Source organism: Calidris pugnax, unplaced genomic scaffold, assembly GCF_001431845.1.
Source record: "Calidris pugnax isolate Ruff unplaced genomic scaffold, ASM143184v1 scaffold250, whole genome shotgun sequence".
Lineage (NCBI taxonomy): Eukaryota > Metazoa > Chordata > Aves > Charadriiformes > Scolopacidae > Calidris > Calidris pugnax.
The window spans coordinates 1,447,988-1,455,578 of record NW_015090984.1 but is presented as its reverse complement, the minus strand read 5'-3'; positions in this window follow the sequence as shown (position 1 = coordinate 1,455,578).

Below are 7,591 nucleotides of genomic sequence, written 5' to 3'. Positions count from 1 at the left end.
CCAGATCCACCTGAGCCACTTCAATCTTGGCAGCCCGATCCACTTGCTGGTTATTCTGATGTTCCTCAGTGGCCCGGCTCTTGGGTACATGGGCATCTACATGACGTACTTTCACAACCAGATTCTCTACCCGGGCAGCGATATCTTGCCACAATTCCGCAGCCCAGACAGGTTTGCCTCTGCGCTGCCAATTCTGCTGCTTCCACTGCTGTAACCCCCCCCACAAGGCATTTGTCACCATCCATGAATTGGTGTAGAGATTAAGTACTGGCCATTTTCCCTGCTCAACAATGTCCAAAGCCAGCTGAATTTCTTTCATCTCTGCAAACTGGCTTGATTCAGCTTGTCCTTCACTGGCTTCTGCAACTTGTCTTGTAGTACTCCACACGGCAGCCTTCCACTTTCTATGCTTTCCCACAATCCAGCAGGATCCATTGGTGAACAGGGCATATCTCTTCTCATTTTCTGGTAGTTCATTATATGGTGGAGCCTCTTCGGCACGCATCACCTCCTCCTCCGGTGACATTCCAAAATCCTTGCCTTCTGGCCAGTCCATAATCACCTCTAGAATTCCTGGGCGACTGGGGTTTCCCATTCGAGTTCGCTGAGTGATCAGTGCAATCCACTTACTCCATGTAGCATCCGTTGCATGATGTGTGGTAGGGACCCTTTCTTTGAACATCCAAGCCAGCACTGGCAGCCGAGGTGCTAAGAGGAGCTGTGCTTCTGTACCAACCACTTCTGAAGCAGCTCGAACCCTTTCATATGTTGCCAGTATCTCCTTTTCTGTTGGAGTATAGCGGGCTTTGGATCCTCTGTGTCCCCAACTCCAAAACCCTAGGGGTCGACCGCGTGTCTCCCCTGGGGCTTTCTGCCAGAGGCTCCAGGTAGGGCCGTTCTCCCCAGCTGCGGTGTAGAGCACGTTTTTGACATCTTGTCCTGCCCGGACTGGCCCCAGGGCTACTGCATGGACTATTTCCTGTTTAATTTGTTCAAAAGCTTGTCGTTGCTCAGGACCCCGTTTAAAATCATTCTTCTTCCGGGTAACTTGATACAGAGGGCTCACAATCAGACTGTAATCTGGGATATGCATCCTCCAAAAACCCACAATGCCTAGGAAAGCTTGTGCTTCCTTTTTACTAGTTGGTGGAGACATAGCTGCTATTTTATTGATAACATCCGTTAGGATCTGACGGCGCCCATCTTGCCATTTTACTCCTAAAAACTGGATCTCCTGCGCAGGTCCCTTGACCTTACTCCGTCTTATGGTGAAACCAATACTAGTTGGTGGAGACATAGCTGCTATTTTATTGATAACATCCGTTAGGATCTGACGGCGCCCATCTTGCCATTTTACTCCTAAAAACTGGATCTCCTGCGCAGGTCCCTTGACCTTACTCCGTCTTATGGTGAAACCAACTTTCAGAAGGATTTGAATTATTTTATGCCCCATCTCAAAAACTTCTTCTGCTATGTTGCCCCATATGACAATATCATCAATGTACTGCAGATGTTCCAGAGCTTCACCCTGTTCCAGTGCAGTCTGGATCAGTCCATGGCAAATGGTGGGGCTCTGTTTCCACCCCTGGGGCGGTCGATTCCAGGTGTATTGGACACCTCTCCAAGTGAAAGCAAACTGTGATCTGCACTCTGCTGCCAGAGGGATTGAGAAGAATGCATTGGCGGTATCAATTGTGGCGTACCACTTGGCTGCCTTGGACTCCAGTTCGTATTGAAGTTCTAACATGTCCAGCACGGCAGCACTCAGCAGTGGCGTGACTTCGTTGAGGCCATGATAGTCCACAGTTAGCCTCCACTCTCCATTAGATTTCTGCACCAGCCATATGGGACTGTTAAAGGGTGAGTGAGTCTTGCTGATCACTCCTTGAATCTCTAGTTGACGAATCAGCTGATGGATGGGGATCAGAGAGTCTCGGTTAGTTCGATATTGCTGCCGATGAACCGTTGTGGTAGCAATCGGCATCTGTTGTTCTTAACCTTCAACAACCCCACAACAGAAAGGTCCTCTGAGAGACCAGGCAAGGTAGACAGCTGTTTAACTTCTTCCGCCTCCAAGGCAGCTATGCCAAAAGCCCACCTGTACCCTTTTGGGTCCTTAAAATATCCTCTCCTGAGATAATCTATACCAAGGATGCATGGAGCATCTGGGCCAGTCACAATGGAGTGCTTTTGCCACTCATTCCCAGTTAGGCTCACTTCAGCTTCCAGTACAGTCAACTCTTGGGATCCCCAGTCATTCCAGAAATACAAATGGGTTCTGTCCCTCTATGGCTTGATGGTATTATCGTACACTGTGCACCCGTGTCCACTAAAGCTCTATACTCCTGTGGCTCTGATGTGCCAGGCCATCGAATCCACACTGTCCAATAAATCCGGTTGTCCCTTTCCCCCACCTGGCCGGAGGCAGGGCCCCTCTAACACTGGTCATAGTATCCGTTACTCGCTTCTTGCAGAAATGATTTGGAGGTTCCTTCAAGGGGATCAGAAGTAGGCTCAGGCCTTCTATACTGTCTGGGGAACTGCACATTGGAAACTAGGGCAGCACTTTTCCTGGAGGGATCACCTTTTGTGATTGTTCTTCCTTGCAGTTCCTGTACCCGTGCCTGTAGGACTGAAGTAGGTTGTCCATCCCACTTCCTCATGTCCTCTCTGTGATCACGCAGGCAGAACCACAGGGTGTTTCATGGTGTGTACCCCCTGTATTCTCTATCTTGAGTGGAGAAATGTCTGCTTTTAACAGCTGAGATACTGGCTTGTACAGGTGGGGAGGACATATTCTCTTGAAGTTGCTAGACCTTTCGGGACACTTTATCCACAGCTGAGACAAGGGGAGAAGAGAGACTTTCTTCATATTGCCAAAGTCGGGCAGCCACCTCATCCACGGTTGGTCCCTCTTCGCCTCTCCATTCCATCACTGCCAATGAGTTGGCATATGATGATGGGGCGCTCCGTACAAACTTCCGCCACATGGGCCTTGTGCACTGCACCTCATCAGGATCTGTGGGTGACTGTGCATTGTCCAGGTCACAATAAATCATCTCCCACATGGCTAATCCTCTCAGGTACTGGATACCTCTTTCCATGGTGGTCCACTTGCTCGGATGGCATACAACATCTTCACTGAAGGGGTACCTTTCCCTCACGCCTGACAGGAGTCGCCTCCAGAAGCTGAGGACCTGTGTCTTCTTTCCAATTGCCTTGTCAATGCACCCCTCTCTAGACAGAGATCCCAGATGCATGGCTTCCCTACCCTCCAATTCCAAGCTACTGGCTCCATTATTTCAGCACTGGAGCAGGCAGGTGACAATGTGCTCGCCTGGAAGCTGGCTGAAATTTTTTTGCATGTCCCGCAGCTTGCTCGGGGACAGGGATCGAGTGATTATCTCTAGTTCTGCCTCTTCCTCTTGTTCTCGTGATGACCCTGGATCATCATCATCCTTCACTGAGCGAACTGATTTCTTGTTGTATTTCTTCTTCTGGATAGGGGCAACTGATACGGGCACAGGTTGGTTTTCTGGTTCAGTTGCAGTGCCCACCACTGGGGTTGGAGTAGCCTCACTGTCTACTGCAGGGGTTGGAGCAGCCGCAGTGTCTGTCGCAGGGGTTGGAGTAGCTGCAGCGTCTGTCGGCCTGGTTTCCATCTCTTCCCCTTGAGGATGCTGCACAACATTGAGCAATGCTTGGTAGACACTGGCCAAGGCCCAGCACAATGCAGTGAGCTGTGCCTCTCTGGAATAGCCACAGCATTTTCCTTTCAAATATTCTATCACTTTCGCAGGGTCCTGTAATTTTTCGGTGGTGAAATCCCAGACCACTGGAGGTGAAAAACTCTAGATCCCTGCCCATGTTCTCCCACATGCCATGCCACCCATGACTCTCCAGCCTCGGGGCAGATCTCTGGGTAGTAGTCTTAAATAGTTGCTTAACCCTGAACAAGAGCTGAAACACATTCAGGAGACCTAGCAACAGGACCAAACTGGTTTGCATGTCCCAAGGGTATTCAAAATTCTCCAAAACTGTCATACCCAGCACGAAAGAGAAAAGGGAGGTGAAAGAGCTGGGGAAAATATCCCCTCCTGCTTCCCTCATAGACTCAGTGTGTTTATTAATAAATTCCCTGAGATACGGGCAGGAAAACAGTGCCGAATAAACGCCCCAACAAAACCACCTGAACAGTGATACTATCATATCATAAGTTGATATCACACAGGACAGCAAAATTATAATCCTGATCCCTATCCCAGAGGTGATAAACATCATCACGGGCAGTACATACAGCATGTAAGAGTTCACATAACACAACCATGAAAACAAACGAAACAACATTGTGCCCAGCAACTAATACAATGAACACAGATACAAAATTCCTTTTAGCACGCTCTGGTCAGATCTGTCGTTATCTCAACCCTCCGAGTGCCCCATGTTGGGCGCCAAAAAGGACTGTCGTGGTTTGGCCTCAGATGGTGACAAAGGACCACGTGCAGCTGCTCACGCAGAACAGAGCGCCCACAGCCATGCGGCCAGGAGGGGAAAATGGGAATAAAAAGGCAAAACTTGTGGGTTGAGACAAAGGCAATTTAACAGAACACCAAAGGGAGCAAGAAACAACAACAATAATACTGACAGGGGAATATACAACCACCATTACGATACCGCCACTTGCCGACTGAACCCTGGACACCCCTAACCGCTCTCCTCTCCTGGGGGTCACCTCCTCTTCCCCCCTGACTTCCTGTCGCCCCCCTTCCTCAGCAGCTCTGGCTACCCCTTGGGCATGGCTAATGGGATGGAATACTTGTGTCCCTGCTAGGTCCTGGGGAGAATTAACCCTATCCCCACCAGACCAAGGACAGTTGGACATCGAAAGTGCCTGGATGACTTTCTCCCAACTCTCAGATTTGATCACCCTCCCACACACACCGGACCCCCACTGCTTGGCCTCGGTAGTGCTGAACAGACCAATGGATTCCAGAAATGGCCCCAAAGCACTGTCATCCACCAAGTCACCTCTTGCTCAGCCTTTGAAACCCTTGTGCCATTCCTCACCATGACTTGCTAAGAGCACAACAGCCTCTCAAGTCAGAGACTGGGGTCATTTGCTGAGAGAAGAACTTTATTTCAAATACTTTGGATATATTTGGAAGAGTGGATAAGTAGTGTTACCCTGCATGCAAGTATTCTCTCATGAACAATTTTAGCTGAAATCTTCCATGCAGGTGGAGGGTGGGGCTGGGGGCTGGAGGGAGAGATAGAGAGGAAGGAGGGGGAAGAAACCATTTCAACCCTAAATCAAGCCTGTTGTTGCAGGGCAGAGAGAAGCATGGGTTGTTTGGCCTCATAAGCAAGCTTTACTGACTGATAGATTATACCTCGCAGTCTCCCTCGGCTGGAATTGAGGCTTCACATTTAGTAATAGCAAATGGGACTATTAAGGTAATATTGATGATTGACCTGTTCCTATGTCTACCAATGTCTGACCAGGTTTGCCTGGCTTATTAGCTTCTGACAAAAGAGCATTGCTATTCGTATGCTGTAGGCTGAGGCACAGCAAATTCTGTCCCGCTCTGAAGAATCATGCTGTGACCAGGGGTGTGTGCATGAGTTAACTGCCCTCCTGACCCATCAGTGCTGACACATGGGAAGAAACTTGTACATCAACACACTAGAAAAAGTCCTGGGTGTATGGGACAGCAGAAAGTCCCAATGGTCAGCCCTCACCAGGAGAAACATCATTCCCTCCTCTCTCCAGTCTCTCCTGTTGGTAAGCAAGCCCTCTATGAAAACGAACTCCTCTGTGACTCTACCTGCACAATCTGTCCACTGTGTCCCTTCCTTTTTCAGCCCCAAAATCTATATTATCATCAAAGAAGTATGAATAATACTGGCAGAAACCAGGATGTCACATGAAATACCTTTACTGCTCTCTGCTGTGCTTCTTTTTTTTAGTAAAATATATTAAAAGCTCAAATTGCGCATACTTGTAGGACAGACCAGAATCAAGGCTTCCCTGGTTAGCCTCTTTCTGCATTATTTTTGATGTCACAATAACACACTGTGCTGTTTTCTACTTGAAATAGGGTCCTGCAGTGAGTTGAAGCTTGACAGTGAAGGAGGTGCTGCCACCTTGGGTGCAGACATCAGAAAGTATGTATCAAGCAAGGCCACAGAAAGGGAAAAATACGACTGCAGGAAAGAACTGCTCTGCTGTTTGGAACATAATTATCACAGGTATCCCTGTAAGTCACTTACATCTGTGAGAAAATGAAATTTTTTTTCCTCTCATGCTTTTCCTAGATGTATTGCCTTGTTGTATGTATCCTGTGAAGACTAGTCTGGAGCTAAGCACATTCAGACCAGCTCTGTGCAACTTCATTCCTCTGCTCTATACTAGGTCTCCCACGAACAAAGGTACCACTTGTTATTCCTGGAAGCACAGCAAGGACAGCGGTAGGATTAGTGTTGCAGGAGAGGGGGCCCATCTGCCCAGCATCTCCTCATTCTTTCCTGGTGGTCTGCTTCTGCCTGATACATCTTCATCAGTCCCTTTTTTCCCATTACCCTCTTTTGATCCTGGCTTTTGCTTTCAGGAACTGGCAGCTTAAGCCAGATGTCACAGGGGTTCTCAGTTAAGCTGGTTTTTTTGTTGTTTTGTAGGTTCTTGAACCTTGTAGGGTTCTTATAGGTCTTGAGACCTGTGGTCTCTGATGCATGAGCATATGTGATATACACTGAACAGACCCAGCTACACAATTTGTACACTGAAACCAAGACAAACCAAAACAAACACAACCCACAAACAACAAAAAAACCCGTTTTTTTTCTGTCAGGGAGGGAAATGCTGAGATAGTAGGTATGTGAAAGAAGGTTTTCAGCAATAGGGTAGCTGAAGTCTCCGTAACATGGTGGTAAAATAGGAGTAGAACCATGTAGTGTTGGGTGAGGATTATGCATCCAAATCAGCTTTCCAGTACAGAGCAGTCATGTAGGGATACAAAGATGATTAGGGGCCTGGAGCATCTCTCTTACAAGGAGAGGCCGAGAGACTTGGGTCTTTTTAGTCTGGAGAAGAGAATACTGGGGGGCGATCTGATCACTGCTTATAAATACTTACAAGGAGGGTGCCATGAGGATGGAGCCAGTCTTTTTTCAGTAGTGCCCAGGGATAGGACAAGAGGAAACGGGCACAAACTTAAATATAAGAAGTTCCACCTAAACATGAGGAGGAACTTCTTTACTTTGAGGGCAGCAGAGCACTGGAATAGGCTGCCCAGAGAGATGGTGGAGTCTCCTTCTTTGGAGACATTCAAAACCTGCCTGGACATGCTCCTGTGCAACCTGCTGTAGGTGGACCTGCTTTGGCAGGCCGGTTGGACTAGATGATCTTTAGAGGTCCCTTCCAACCCCATATCATTCTATGATTCTGTGAATTACAGGATCATTCAGGTTGGAATAGATCTCAGAGGTCTCTAGTCCAACTTCCTGTTCAAAGCATGGTCAGAAATGAAGTCAGACCAGTTTGCTAACTCAAAACCTCCAGTGATGGAAACTGCACAACCTCTCTGGGCAACCC